The sequence below is a fragment of the Myxine glutinosa genome, chromosome 1 (genome assembly GCF_964187855.1).
Source record: "Myxine glutinosa chromosome 1, kmMyxGlut1.1, whole genome shotgun sequence".
NCBI lineage: Eukaryota > Metazoa > Chordata > Myxini > Myxiniformes > Myxinidae > Myxine > Myxine glutinosa.
The window spans coordinates 444,528,846-444,544,793 of NC_136261.1; the positions used below are offsets into that span (position 1 = coordinate 444,528,846).

The 15,948-nt window shown below is 42.9% G+C and overlaps 1 protein-coding gene, 1 long non-coding RNA gene and 1 pseudogene across 4 annotated transcripts in view; 1 reads left to right on the plus strand and 2 right to left on the minus strand.

The window, feature by feature from the left end:
• The window catches only part of LOC137418418 (E3 ubiquitin/ISG15 ligase TRIM25-like), a 189,338-nt gene that overhangs the window by 69,942 nt on the left and 103,448 nt on the right, over positions 1-15,948 (plus strand). The window lies entirely within an intron of this gene.
• LOC144889686 (uncharacterized) lies at positions 6,698-15,126 on the minus strand. The gene is made up of 4 exons (XR_013621995.1): positions 15,040-15,126; positions 12,745-12,882; positions 12,495-12,609; positions 6,698-6,894 (listed from the first exon to the last, which is right to left on the minus strand). It is a non-coding gene; the product is annotated as an uncharacterized LOC144889686 (long non-coding RNA).
• On the minus strand, positions 9,022-12,480 carry LOC137418479 (uncharacterized; annotated as a pseudogene).

The following is a 15,948-nucleotide window of genomic DNA, read 5'->3' on the forward strand; positions in this document are numbered from 1 at the left end:
CCTTCTCTGCGACGGGATTCTTGTTGGGATTTTTAATGCGACCAATCTCAATGCACATGCGATGATGTTTAAGAAACTCGTCATGAACCAAATGTGTGAAGCCGGAGGCCGGATCGGTGCGGATGACAGCAGATGCACCATCCAATGGCCGGAGCTCTCTGCAAAAACGGACCAAGTTATCACGGAGTGTGCTGGGTTGATCATTGCATTGTCCACGATACATGATGTAGTGTAATAGGAGGTACATTCTCACAATACAAGAATCAACTGGTGATTGCATTTGATTACATCTGCTGCGAATCTGCTGCGAAGGACACACCGACTGCACCAGGAAGGTCTCCAGTGGACTATTTGATGATGGTGTGGGTTGTGTTGCGCAATGCAGCTCACTGGTGGCAACAGGAGGGTCTCCAGTGGACTGTTTGATGATGGTGTGGGGTGTGTTGCACAAAGCAGCTCACTGATGGCACTTGGAGGTCACCTGATCAACTGCTACATCCAAGTCGAGAGCGTAGAAACAGCGGTGAATGACGGAACTAAGATGATAATGACTCGGGTGATCCAACTGAATGTGTCGTGCTGTTAGTAGGCCATCGAGTACCTAATGTAAGACAATGATGCACTCATGTGCTGAGGACAAGGGCTCGTTATGACCAACTACTACTAGGCCATCTTTGGACACTAAAACGACCTGGAGGTATCGTTTGACATCCTTGATGTTGGTGGCTTTCATTGATGGATGGGTGCCCTGAACGAGGTGGGCATGAGTCCACCTTAAGTCTGTGCACTACACCTGCACTGCCAACCAAGCGGCTCTGTTGGTGAAGAGCAGTTTGGCACGACCGGAAATAATGTCCTGAGCTGATATATGCAGGACTGTGGATTCCTCTTCGCTTCTAATGAAGGCACAAATCTGACAGGTGGTATCAGTGCAGTTCGGGGCATTGCGCATGGCAAAATCAGATGGAATGTTGGTGGACACTGCAAGGTGACGAACAGTTGCCTGATACCGGCTGACAGTGGACAGGAATGAGGATATACGAGGGCTCGCAGAGAACTCACCACGACACAGCTTCCCGTACGCTTGTACGCACGGCTTGCTATCAGTGAGGATGGAAGCGTCATGCTTAGACTGGATAATAAAGGGACTGAAGTGTTTTACCCAGGTGGTAATGGAAAGAGCCTCCACCTCACAAGGCAACCAGGTAGGTTGGCGTCCACGTAATTTCACACTAAAGAAACCCACCAGGTGAGGTCTTCCACTGCGTGTTACGTACAAAGTCGATCCAATACTATGTTGTTTTACTGAACCGTCTGTTACAATCCACAACTGATCATTCGGACGAGGAAGAACAACAGTATGGGTTGAAGTAAGAGCGGCTTGGGCTCTGCGGAAGGCATCATGCAACTTGTCAGTCCACATAACTCTGTCCAGTGTTTGGCATCCGGCCACATCATCATCCAAGGGGGATAGCAGTGTTGAACAGCAAGGGATAACACGAGCCTGAACCTTATATGCCCCAATAAAAGATCTCATTCCTTTGACCTTCTCAGGAGCCGAGCACATGGAGAGAGTAGCCACGCGATGTGTGCTGGTCTGGATAGTACCATTAGACTAGATCCAGCCCAAGATGGTAGTGCTCTTCGGGCATATAACAGTCTTTGGATCAAATAGGCGGAGTCGACATTTATACAGGGCATGCAAAACCATTCACCAGTTTTGGAAGAGCCTCATCCAATGTGCTGCCACCACCATAGAGGTCGTCGCGAACTTGGCAACGGTTCCCTTCTCCAAGAGATCACCAAGGACGCAGCATGTGAGTTCTTCAAGAGCCGTTTCTGATCCAGGCATTCCCATTGCGGATCTGGTATACATGCATATCAAGATTCAATATTTTATTACCACATCAACTTGACAGTTTTTAGGAATTTGAGGTAGTGTGCTCTTTTAGACAAAAAAACAAGAATGGGGCATGGTAAACCTCCAAACATTCATTGGTCGTTGTATACACTAAAAGTTCAACAACAAAAAAAAACACACATGAATAAAGTATGGTAAACATCCAAACATGCAGTGCTCATAGTATACATTATAAGATGCATATAAGAGCATTTAAATGGCCTGTAGCTAAAGTGCCAAATGCATTATAAGCTCATGAGTAGTTAATAGTTATAGGAGTGGTACTGTGCATTCAGAATGTGGATGGCAGTAGCATGGGTACCGTTCATGAACCTGGAGGGCTCTGAGTCTTTTCCCTGAGGGTAGGAGTTCGAACAGGGGGTTGGTTGGATGAGAACCATCCTTAAAGATATTCAAGCCAACCTTATGCATTCGGGACTCGTGGATGTAGGATAGATAGGGCAGGTCAGTTCCAATGATTTTGAACGCGGTATACGTATTACTTTGTCCAACTCCTTTTTTTCCTGGGCTGTGATACTGCTGAACCAAACAGTTATTGAGAAGGTAAGTGTGGATTCAATGACAGCGTGATAAAACTGGAGTATGCCCTCCCTTGACACTCTGAACTTCCTGAGTTGCCTCAGAAAGAATAGTCACTGGTGGGCCCTTTTTACGATAGAGATGGTGTTATCCTCCCACTTCAGAGAGGAGGAGATGGTGGTGCTGAGAAACTTAAAGTTGCATACCTGCTCCACCACTTGGCCGTTGATGACCAGAGGCGAAATCTCCATCTCGTCCCTCCTGAAGTCCACAACCATCTCTTTGGTTTTCGTGATGGACAGCTGTAGATTGTTGTTGTGACACCAGTTTACCATGAGGGAGATTTTGGCGTGGTGGGCTGATTCATCACCAGAGGAGATGAGGCCCACAACTGTCGTGTTATCTGCGAACTTGAACATTCTGACAGAGTCCTGAATGGAGATGCAGTCATTTGTATACATAGAGTACATGAGAGGAGATAGCATACATCCTTGAGGTGCTCCTGTGCTAATACTTAGGCATTTAGAGTATCTGTTATTGATTTTAACCACCTAATAGTCAGGTTCACTATGTTTTTTCGTTCAAAATTTTGGTAGATTAGCAAAACTATACATTTTTGGAATATTCAGAGCATGAGGAATCCAAAAATTAATGTTTGCATTTGCGTCGACACCTTTGCGAAAATGACACTGAGGACAGTGATGAAGATGTGTAAAAGCATATTCCTGAACGGTATAGACCAAGTAGATCCTGTGTATAGGACTTATAGTTCCATCTGATACTAACAAGGCTGCTTTCTTGCTTTATAAACCCATACCTATAACTTCAAAGGACTTGCAATATCATGTATTATGTAATACAGTTATATCACAAATATAAAGACAATGGTTTTCAATTACCTTTGTTTGTTGCTTTTCTATAACCCTGCGGACTATTTTGAGGCCTTTATTGGATTCCTTGACCCAGAAAACATAGGATTAGCATATTTAATTAAGTTTCTAGGTTGACCAGAAGCCGAGATAGCGCAAAATATGTATTTTATGGCGGCCATTTTGAAAATCCAAAATGGCGGCCATGCAGGTGTCTGTGCAAATGCCAACATTGATTTTCGGATTCTCCACGCTCTGATTCCAAAAATGTACAGGTTTGCTAATCTCCCAAAATGTTGAACGAAATTATATTTGTTAACACAGTGAACCTGACTAGTCAGGTTCACTATGTTTTTTCGTTCAAAATCATGGTAGATTAGCAAACCGATACATTTTTGGAAACGTTATTACATCGAAAATCTGAAAATCAATGTTTACATTTACGGTGATACCTGTATGGCCGCCATTTTGGATTCCCAAAATGGCCGCCATACAGGTATCTCTCCAAATGCAAACATTGATTTTTAGTTTCCTTATGCTATAACCTTTCCAAAAATGTATAGGTTTGCTAATCTACCATGATTTTGAACGAAATATAATTTATTGACAAAGTGAACCTGACTATAAGTTCTATTCTGTATAAAGTCAAGGACCCAAAGTTTCGGACTATAGTGTTACGGGATATCACAGGGCAGTAGTTTGCAATTTGACCAAGCATAAGTTCCAGAACGGTAGTTTTCTGCTGGGCAGTTCGACGCTGCTCAGCGGGGATATTGCCATAATCATCGAGTCCATGAAAGGGGAACGCTCTGCTCTTCTTCTCCCAGGTGACACCCTCAGTGAGGAAGGCAGCAAAGTTGGGATCGAAAGATAAAATATAAAGGAAATTGTCTCCAATTTTCAAAAGAAATCACCGTTTCAGTTTTGCTGATTGACCATTAAATAATGTCGATGTTCGTCAGTGCATGACTACGTTTTACCCATAATGCACTGTAAACTCAATGGCATTGAGGGTCAGGCCCTTTGGAATACTGGTTGCCAGGTAAGCAAAGCAAGTAGAGACTGGCTACAAGATAACTTGCCAGACACCGTTGTAAGACCAGTGGAAGAAATCCTACAGGATGGATTGATTAAAGGCTGAAAATGGAAGCCCCATTCCATTTGAAGAATGTTTTGAAGCAGAGTTTAAGCTTAACTAGAGGTTCCAGGGAACCTGAACTCAACTGGTCTATATCAATATGGTTAGAATATTATGTGTTGAGGTTTGTTACATACTGTCTACACACCAAGTTTCAGCCTTCTATCTACATGAGGAAGTACCAGATTGACAAAAATTGATTTTGCAATATGGCCACCCTGCCACGCCCATTTTTAGGGGTGCAACGCCCAAATGCAATCCCAAACTAGTTTATGTCTTAAAGATGCTGCATAACAAGTTTCATCAAATTTTATCCATATTTGTGACTTTTAGAGCGTAGACGTCGAATTGTTTACAGACAACAGACAGACAGACAGACGACGAACGACGGACACTGGGTGTCGACAAAAACTCAGCTGGACGTAGTCCAGTTGAGTTAAAAACGGTTTAAAAATGGACCTAATAATTGGATTAAACGTAATTTCAGAGTTGATGGTTAGATATAGTAGTACCAATGGAGTCATTCATTTCTTTATTTCCAGAACTGAGCCGATCACAAATATATACAGTCAACCAGACTGTGTGGAATCGAGAGGAGGAACCAGTTTCCATGTGTGCAGGCCGTCACCATACTCAAACTCTTCCTGGGAAAACAACAAATATCCCTCATGTTCGTTCTCATCCACCTGCACGTGAAAACACACACACTGTGAGAAACTGACCAAGAACAGTGCTAGTCAGAAGGGGGAGACAGAGAAACCTTCTTTGTATACTTGGTCTCGGCTCCTATGAGAGCTAACTCATGGAATATATAATAAGGGCAATGGGAGACAAGAGGAGGAGGAGAGAGAGGGAAGTACAACAACAGTAGGGAACAGGGACATCAGGAGATCAGTGAAAGAGAGAGAGCAGGGGTGGAGTCTATGGGATAAACACGATGGACATGACAGGGATGTTTTATTCAGGAAAGAAATTGGAATTTGAGGAAGGTGGATTTAAGATAGATTAACGCGGGAAGAAAATATCAAGGTTTTGGATGGAGAAAGATATGAGATGGTGCTGAACACCTGTTTTAAAGACCTGGAAGTAGGAGTGGGATTGAAGAGTGTGGAGTGTGGAATTTTGTTCCACAGGTGGAAAAAGAGGAATGAAGGAGTGAAGGTGAGCAGAGAGTCTTTATTGTGGTAGTTTCACCGGGAGAGGCTTACTGCAGGCAGACCTTGTGCACCCTGTGGGAAAATTAGGGAGACAGAACAGTCAGAGCAGGGGTTACAAAGCCGAAGAGGAGTCGATAGAAGATAGAATGACCACCAACCTCCCTTTTGTGAGAGAGTGAAAGGCCCTCATAATCAGATTAATCGTGGGAGGTACCAACAATCATAAATGATTTGGTTTCTACAGCATGGAGCCACACTAGGTATACTCCCTCAAACTGCAGATGAAAGCTTTGTTGGGGGTGAGCAGCTCAGCAGTGCCGAGGCAGGACTTTGCAGGATGGAAGATGCCCAGTTGGCGACTGGCTTTGGAGGTCAGCTTAGACATGTGGCTTTCCCAGGAAGATCACTGCAGATAGTGAAACCAAAAAGCTTCAGTGACAGAACCTCTTCAAAGAGGGTTGTTGAGCGACGAGATGTGAGGGTCTTCCAGACGCTCTTTTTGGAGAGACAAGGTGAGAGTGTAAGATTTGTCAGGATTGAAACACATATTCAATGTGATTGAGCAGCTCGTAATTTTTGTCCAAGTCTGCAGAGAGTTAAGACGCTGCTTTTTGCCCGGAACTGTCGATCTGAAGGATGAGAGATGGAACGGCAGAAGGTGGAGTCATCAGTAAAAAGATAAAGATTTTCCAGAGAGTCAGAAAGATCACTGATGAAGATTAGAAAAAGCACAGGTCCCAGAACACTGCCTTGAGGAACTCCAACCTGGTCAGTAAAAGGAGATGAGAGAATTGATGAGAGAGATGAGAGAGATAAGAGGGAGGGGGTGAGTTCCCCTCTGTGTTCAAATGTATTCCTCCCATTAACAACGCATTGTCATTGATGTTGAGAAAAATGGTTAAGCAACTAGTTATGTGGCCTTCCACGTTAAGACTTGTGCAACTGAGCTGCTTGGAGGCTTTCAACTGGTTTGGTGAACAACTCTCAGTTTGATCGGGATTACTTATAGGGATATGGACAGCTCAAAACTCCCCAAAGACAGATAATTTATCATAATGTGCCATTACATATTCACAATAACACAGACACTGCATTTGTGCTTTAAGGACCTCTCTTTATTGTGAAACCCTTCACAATCCAAGTTTCATGAAAAACATAAGCAGAAGTCTTCTTCTGATGATCAATTTTACAACAAGGGTGTTCTCCCCATATCGCACATGGCAATAAAACAATGACAACAGCAAATATTGTGTAAAAATTCATGTTCAAACTGCCATGGAAAGATGCCATCTGAGCAAAACCAAAAAGGGACAAGAAAAACAACGAAATCAGATGGAAAACAAAATTCCTAAACACTGGTCACAATCAAAAAACTCAAATGGAACTTGACTGGATACATGGCAAGGACAGAAACAAGAATTACAAACTGGCAACCTCAGGAAGACCCTGAAAGAAGCACGATGAGATGCAAGATCAGATTGAGAGATTAAGTTCTGTTATCATTTGAGTTTTTGGTTTCAATTTTTCAACAATGCTCCATTATGAGGATATTGAGAAATAAATTAATAAATTTTACATTATTTTTTATTTTCTTTAAACTTCGTTTGAGGACGCAGATGGGGTTAGAATTTTGAGATTCTCGTTATCTTCTGACACGTTTGCAGTCATTGTCGTGGACATTCTGGTGACAACCAGTCGTATGGCTTTCATCACGGGGTTCGGGGTGCTGGATGGTTATCAGGGGTTACAGATGGTACACTGAGGAGTTGTGCTTACAAGGTATATGCTCAAAGGGCTATCGTGAATGCGTACAGCTTTCTCCATACTGGTTCACTGAATACCTTGCCGACTGCTGAGGATCGCTTACAAGGGGGGCACGTACAAGCCAGTATGGGTAATGCTATGCGAATTTAACAAACCCTTTTCAGCAAACCTTTTGCCAACAATATTTGTTTGGTATTTCAGATTTCAGTTCTCATGCATGGATCTTCATATGTAATTTCAAATTGTTGTTTTGAGAGGAACCTTTATCACAAATCGAGCAGTTTTAAGGATGCTCTCCAGCATGGAGCCTCTTATGTAATTTCAAATTGTCGTTTAGAGAGAAACCTTTATCACATATTGAGCATTTGTAAGGTTGCTCTCCTTCATTGATCCTCTTATGCAATTTCAAATCGCTGTTTTGAGAGAAACCTTTATCACATGGAGCGAGCATTTGTGGGGTCGTTCTCCTGTATGGATCCTCATATATGATTTCAAATAGCCTTTTTGAGAAAAACCGTTATCACATAGAGCATTTGAAAGGACGCATTTTTGTATGGATCCTCATATGTAATTTAAAAACTGCCGCTATGAGAGAAACCTTTATCACAAATCGAGCATTTGTGAGGACCTTATCGAGCATCATCATATATCACATGTCGAGCATTTGTGAGGATTTTATACCGGTGTGCACCCAGGTTTAGAATAGGTACACCATATCCCTGCGTGTCATAAGAGGCGACTAAAAGTGGTTGGCGTCAGAAAGGGCAGCCAGCCATAAAACACTGCCTCGAAAATGGATCCATGACAATGACAATTTCATATGAGCAGGGTATAGCCCGAAGTAGCCCATGGGGGACCTCACTCCCTCTCGTCAAAATCAAGATGGGGAACCCGATCGAAGCAAGGTTGGAAATCAATCCATTTATGACAACGAAACGTCTGATGCCCCATGTGGAGATCTGTTTCTGAGGTTTGGGACATGGAATGTCAGGACAATGACAGGGACATCAGGAGAAGTGGTGGAAGTATTGGTCAGAAGAAGAGTGGACATACGTTGTGTGCAGGAGACGAGATGGAAGGGGAGTGGTGTGAGAATGGTGAAGGGCAGGCAGGGACAGAAATACAAGTTTGTGTGGCAAGGGTGCCCGGAAGGCGTGCATGGTGTTGGTGACCTGTTTTCTGAGGAGTTTGTAGACAGTGTGGTGAGTTTGACTAGAGTGAGTGAAAGGGTGATGATGGTGAGAATGATGATTGAAAAGCTCTTGGTGAATGTCATCACGGGATATGCTCCACAGGTCGGTCGGAGCGATGAAGAGAAGGTCATGTTCTGGTGTGCAATAGAGAAGCTGCTGGAAAAAGTAAAAGATGAGGAAGTTGTTGTGGTAGGAGGAGACCTAAATGGACATGTAGGAAGGAGTATAGATGGTTTTGAGGGAGTTCATGGGGGTTACGGATATGGTGTGAGGAATGGAGAAGGTGAAAGGATTTTGGGGTTTGCTGATGGAGATGGTTTGTCGATTTGTAATACTCAGTCCCAGAAAGCGGATAATAAGCTTGTTACATACATGTCAGGTGTGTCGACGACAACCGTTGACGACCTGATGGTGCGTAGGCGAGACGGGCACCTCCGGGACACAAAGATCCCGGGGGAGGAGGCTGTTTCACAGCACCACTTGGTTGTCTTCGACATAAGGGTGAAAGGTGCGAGGAGAGCTCGGCGGGTGAAGTACCAACCGAGAATGTAGGTGTGGAGGTTGAAAGAGGTGACAGTGAGGGAGGCATTAAAAGAGAGGCTGAGTATGGCAGGGGATGAAGTGGTTGAGCTTGAAAGTGGTTGGATGTCAATGAAAGATAGTCTGTTGGGAGCCTTTGGTGATGAATGTGGATGGGCTAAAGGACCACCAAGGCTCTCAAAAACATGGTGGTGGGATGATGAAGTTGGAAAGAGGACTGACAAGAAGAGGAAGAAGTTCAAGGAGTGGCAGAGGGTGAAGGGTACGGGGGCAGAAAAGGCAGAGCATGAAAGTTATAAGGCAGCCAAGAAGGCTGAAAAAAAAAAGGTAGCAAAGGCACAGGAAGAATGCAGGAAAATGTTCGGAGAACGCTTCGATAAGGAAGAGGGCCAGAGCGCGGTATTCAGGATTGCAAAGGAGATAGCGAAAGAGAGGTGCAATGTGATGGGGGTGAGTTGCTTGAAGGATGAAGTGGGGCAAATTGTTGTGGACCCCGATGGAATAGATATATGGAAATGCTGTTGAATGCAGAGAAAGAAGGAGACGGCAACATCGAGAGTAACCCAGTTTTAGGACCGGCAGAGAAGATAACTGATAAGGAAGTTGAGGAAGCGATAAAAGCAATGAGGAGTAGAAAAGCAGGAGGACCGACGGGAGTTGTGGGAGATATGTTGAAGGCAGCAGCAAGTTGGAGTCTGAAGAGAATGACAGAGACCTGTAATCTGGTGGTGAAAGAAGGCTGCATTCCAGTGGATTGGGACCTGAGTCCCTGGTCCCTCTATACAAGGGGAAAGGTGACCCTCTGGACTGTGGCTCGTATCAAGCAATAAAGTTATTGGAGCATGGAATGAAGGTATTGGAAAGGGTGTTGGAGAGGATAAGGAAGAAAGAGAGGATTGACGAAGTGCAGGTTGGATTTATGCCAGGAAGAGGAAGAACAGACATGCTCTTTATTGTAAGGCAGTTGCAGGAGAAGTACATGGAGAAGAGGAAGAAGTTGTTTTTTGGGTTTGTTGATCTGGAGAAAGCATTCAATAGTGTTCCACACGAATTAGTGACATGGGCATTGAGGAAGTTAGGAGTAGAGGAATTGTTGATCAGAGTCGTGTTGGCAATGCACGAAAGAGCGCGCACAGCTGTGAGGACGAAGGACGGGAACAGTGGTGAGTTTGAGGTGAAGGTGGGAGTGCATCAGGGGTCGGTACTAAGTCCACTACTATTTGTAGCTGTGATGGAGGTGCTGGCTCGGAATGTAAAGGAGGGTTTACCATGGGAGATGTTGTATGCAGATGATCTGGTGTTGATTGCGGAAAGTATGGATGGACTGAAGAAGATGAACAAATGGAAGGAATGTATGGAGACAAAAGGTCTGATGGTGAATATCGGGAAAACGAAGGTGATGGCAAGTGGTAAAGCATGTGGTGAAGTGGAAGGAACTGGGAAGTGGCTATGTGCTATGTGCAGGTAGGGCGTCAGAGTGCAATCCATTCAATGTACAATGTGCACTGAGAGTGGGTTCATCAAAAATGTAGTGGTCTGAGAAGGTCATTAACCAGTGTGGCAGCTACATAAAAGTGGAAGGTGTGCACAGAGGAAGCTGCTGATGGAGGAAATGTTGAGTTGGATCTTGGAGACCGAAGGTGTGAAAACATTCCATTCCATGAAGCTGGAAGGTGTGAAAACATTTTGCTGCCCAGGAGACATGTTGAATGGAAAAGGTAGACCATACTCGGCAACGGTTGCCAGAGTGAGAAGTGCATGGAAGAAGTTTTGGGAACTGAGTGGCGTGCTGACGAGGAGGGGAGTATCGTTAAAGCTGAAGGGAACGGTGTATCCTGCCTGTGTGAGAAGTGTTATGATTTATGGGAGCGAAACATCGGTAATGAACGTAGAGCAGCAACAAAGGCTGGAAAGGGTGGAAATGCGAATGGTTTGGTGGATGTGTGGAGTATCGTTCAGAGAGAGGAAGCCAAATGATGAATTGTGAAAGATGATGGGAATAGAGCCTGTGATGGATCTTGTGAAGAGAACAGCTTGAGATGTTTTGGTCATGCATTGAGGAAGGATGAAAGTGAATGGTTGAGAAGAATGATGGAAATGAATGTAGAAGGAAGTAGAGGACGGGGAAGACAGATAAAGACTTGGCTAAAGGAGCTGGAAGAAGAAATGCTGTCAAAGGGGTTAACAAGGGGAGATGCAGAAAATAGGGCAAAATGGAGAACATCGTCATGGGGCCTGCAATGCTAACTTCCGCTCTCACAGGGAAAATGACCTAAAATGCCTGTTGTTGTTGTTGAGCATTTGTGCAGACGCTCTCCTGTATGGATCCTCATATGTAATTTCAAACTGCCGCTATGAGAGAAACATTTTTCACACATTGAGCATTTGAGTGGTCGCTCTCCTGTATGGATACTCATATGTAATTTAAAACTGCTGCGATGAGAGAAAACTTTGTCACATATCGAGCATTTGTGGGGTCGCTCTCCTGAATGGATCCTCAAATGTGATTTCAAACTGCCACTATGGGAGAAACCTTTATCACATATTGAGCATTTGTGGGGTTGCTCTCCTGTATGGATCCTCATGTGTAATTTCAAATTGCCGCTATGAGAGAAACCTTTATCACATATCGAGCACTTGTGGGGATGCTCTCCTGTATGGATCCTCATATGTAATTTCAAATGGACTTTTTGAGAGAAACCTTTACCACATATCGTGCATTTGAAAGGACGCTCTCCTGTATGGATCCTCATATGTAATTTCAAATGGACTTTTTGAGAGAAACCTTTACCACATATCGTGCATTTGAAAGGACGCTCTCCTGTATGGATCCTCATATGTAATTTCAAATCACCTTTATTGGAGAAACCTTTGTCACATATCGAACATTTGTGAGGACGCTCTCCTGTGTGGATCCTCATATGTAATTTCAAATTGCCTTTTTGAGAGAAACCTTTATCACATATCGAGCATTTGTGAGGACGTTTTCCTGTATGGATCCTCACATGTGTATTCAAACTGATGTTGTGAGAGAAACCTTTGTCACATATAGAGCATTTGTAAGGTCGCTCTCCTGTATGGATCCTCATATGTAATTTCAAATCGCCTTTTAGAGAGAAACCTTCATCACATATCGAGCATTTGTGAGGTCACCCTCCTGTATGGATCCTCATATGTGATTTCAAATTGCCTTTTTGAGAGAAACCTTCATCACAGATAGAGCACTTGTGAGGGTGTTTTCCAGTGTGGATCCTCATATGTATTTTGATGTTACTCATTGAAGCAAAATCCATTCTGCACACACGACACTTATAACGTATTTGCCATTCAAGAGCCTTTTTGAGTTTGTGTAATTTAATATTAATCTTGGTGTTGCGAGGCCCAGACATGCACCTGTATGTTATAGGAAGTGAGTCTTGATCTCGTGATTGTTTCTTCAAAAAAGCTTTCTTCCTCACTGTCAAGCTGCGACTGGACCTTATTTGTCCCATATTACTTCTTGATTGTTCTGCAGAAACAAAGAACACAACATTCTTCTTTTTTATCAAAATCAAAATGAAAAATATTTCAGTCTTTTCCAAAAATTATATATTTTCTCAACACAAAATATTGTATGTTAATTAATTTTTACATTTCCACTTGCCAGCTGCTAAGCAGGATGCACTTCCGTTTGTCATGTGAATATCATCTGAACCTTCCTTTGCAGAAGCACATTTTGAATCTTCTGTGACAGATGAATCATTGTGCTGTCTGCCTCCCACATTTACAGGATCGACATCACCTGCATGCAAATCAGCGTCAGTCTTTGGCAAGTCAATGAGATTATGAACCATCTCGAGAGTTCATAGAACATATTACTTCATGGAATGTGTACTTCATTTTAAATATGATAATGAAGTTAAAGATTGTTAAAAAGAAAAATTCTGTATGTTAAGCACTATTAAAGCAGTATTCGACATCACCCTTATTCACCACCCTATTTGACATGTTCAAGTACTGCTAAACTGTAGGCTATTGGAAGTAACAGGAAGGTGATTTGTGTTCAACGGTGTTCATGTATTTAATTCAATTTGAACTAGAAACACAGGTAATGCTTCTGGCCTTCGGCTGCAGAGGCATAAAAATACTAGAACGACACTGACTTCACGACGTCGACAGATATGCCTCCGCCCACATTATTACATCATTATAATACTTGTACCAAGTTTGCTTTAAATCCATTCAGCTGTTCTCAAGTTATCACATTTTTACCTGACATGACATCTGACCTTGGATCTGTGGAATTATAAAGGACATTAGGCGATTTATTGCCAAAATAGTTAAATTGCATTTCAATTTGAATTCCTAAAATGTGTTCTCAAAGCATGCAGTCTGAGCAAGGGAATGCATATGGAACCAAGACGGCAATCAGTTATCTGTAAAATGACCATTGTCACCTCCGTGAAAGGTCCAGAGGTAAAATGTTGACTTTGCATGGGGTTGGTATGCAGTACTCAATTAGTGAGGCTGTACAGGTCAAAAGGATTGACCTTTAACAACTTCTGAGTCACTCCATGATGACAAACAGATACTCCTCGTGCCTGGAAGACTGCCTTTGCCAAAAAGATTGACCTGAACAAGTTTTTGTGAGTGACCCTGGATCTCAAGTAAACAACATCAAAGGAGACGGGGCTTATTTAAGGGGATTGCACAAAGGGCGATACAGAGAAAATCCTATTGCCTGTGGAGACGCGTCGTTCTGTGCTTTATGTGCTTCCTGTGCCTGGAAGTCTAAATGTTCAAGTGTGTAGAATTGGTTTTCTCTCCATACGATGCTTGAATAAATCTCAGTGGAACTTAGTTGAAGCCGTCTTGATTCTCATTTGAGAGGTCCTCCCTGAAAGGTGTTGGAAGACAGCTTCTTCTTCATCATTCTACAACAATTTGGTGGCCCGTACGAATTGCAAGCTGGACAAGATTGACAGACAGACAGCCCAAACTCGAAGTGATCAAGGTAAGCATGAATGCACTCCTGTCTTTTGTCAACCTTGGCAGCACGATGCAAAAATAACCTGCTGATTCATTCTTTCATCATGTGTCCTCTGCGTGTTTAGATGTCAGGAATAATACGTAATGATGCATCAAAAAAAAAAATAGAGTAAAAACAACAGAGAGGAAAATATATATTTAAAGGTTGGTGAGTAATCCTGATTCAGAAGAACTCTGGAATTGATTCAGAAAATTATGGAGTCGACTCAACGGGAGATTCGGGAAGGTGACGCAAGTACTCGTGGAGATCCACTGAGCTTCATTGTGTGCAATATGTTGATTGGCCGGCCTGGAGTTATGTTGTATTATAAGGTTGGATAAAGTGTACATTCAGATGGGATGACGTATACGTTTTTAGAGGTGACGTTCTGGTATTCTGCTGACACCCTCTTGCTTCTGGCATTTGCTATAGAGTCAATATACAAGACAAATACAGACACAAGACAAATACAGAAAGAAAATGGCCGATAGTCAAGTGATCACATATGACATCCGGTCCAATTGAAATTTTCGAAAAAAATAAAATATAAACGATTTATTTGGGAAAAAATTGATTTTATATGCTAGCTGATGAAATTGAGAGTGTATTGTATGTAAAAATAACTTCCGTCGGTACAAACTTTCATTATTTGCGGCGGGAGATGAATAAATTTAGCGGCAGTATCTGAGGCGGTGTAGCAGCGAATGGTTTCATTGAAGGTGTTCGAAGAACCCTAAATTTATCTTAGAGATTGGAAAAACACATACAAACAAATTTGGCTAACGTCATTTATTTAAGCTCTTAAGCAATTGCATGAAAAGCGAGTTTTTAAATTGAAAATAAGCTTTGCACCGAATGATCTTTTGACCAATCAAGGACCATGACCTTTGCACATGGCTGTTAGGATTGTGTCAACTTCAGCAAACAAACCCGCTCATGATCGACGCGCCACGTTCAGCGCGATCGGATTGATCGGCCGAGATGCTGAACCGCACGCCCACGGCTGGCTCAATAGCGTCGTGGGCTGTTGACGCGGACCTGCAAGTGTCCGTTTCGATCAACCACAGGCGATCGTGTGGCGATAAAACAAAAATTTTGATTATAGATTGTAAAATGGGGTTCATAAGAACGTATTCGTTTGTGTCACCATTGACACAGTTAAAAAAAATTTTTTTGTTACGTAGTAAAATGTACACAGCTGCGACATTGATAGGACGGTGTATAGGTAGGAAAAAAAATCAGGAATTGAAAATCGCATGTGTGCGTGGTGACGTCATAAGATTCCTTGAGATCGAGTCGATTTTCGTGGATTTTGCCGTAAAATGCATTGAACAATTAAGAAATTTTACAAATAGATTGATTTATCGTATAGAGTCAAATGTGCCCATTCAAATGCATATTTTGAAAATTAAAATTTGATCAATAAAAAAATGACGACTGTTCACAGTGGTGATGTCTGAGCGATATAAAAAGGCCAATCAGTTTTGTATTTTTATACTCGTTGCATTAAAACCACCCCTAAACGATCGTGGCCAGGGTGCAACTTACCTGACAGGAGTAAATTCCCTGTCAGTGGATCATGGGGTCTTACTCCTATTGAGAGGAGTGGTGCTATTGTATGACCATGCATTGTGGCCCTTCGGGGGCATGATGCATGCATTTGAATGACCATGTGCTTCAGCCTTGGGGTTGAGGTGCATGTGTAATGTTATTGGGACAGCCTTGTTGACGTTGTGCCTTGGCCATGGGGTCAAGGTGCATGTCCAAGGCTGTTCAAATGTTTGACTTTTTACCTTTTTTCATCGTAAAAAAGGCAGGCCTTCGAGCGGGTCCTAAAAG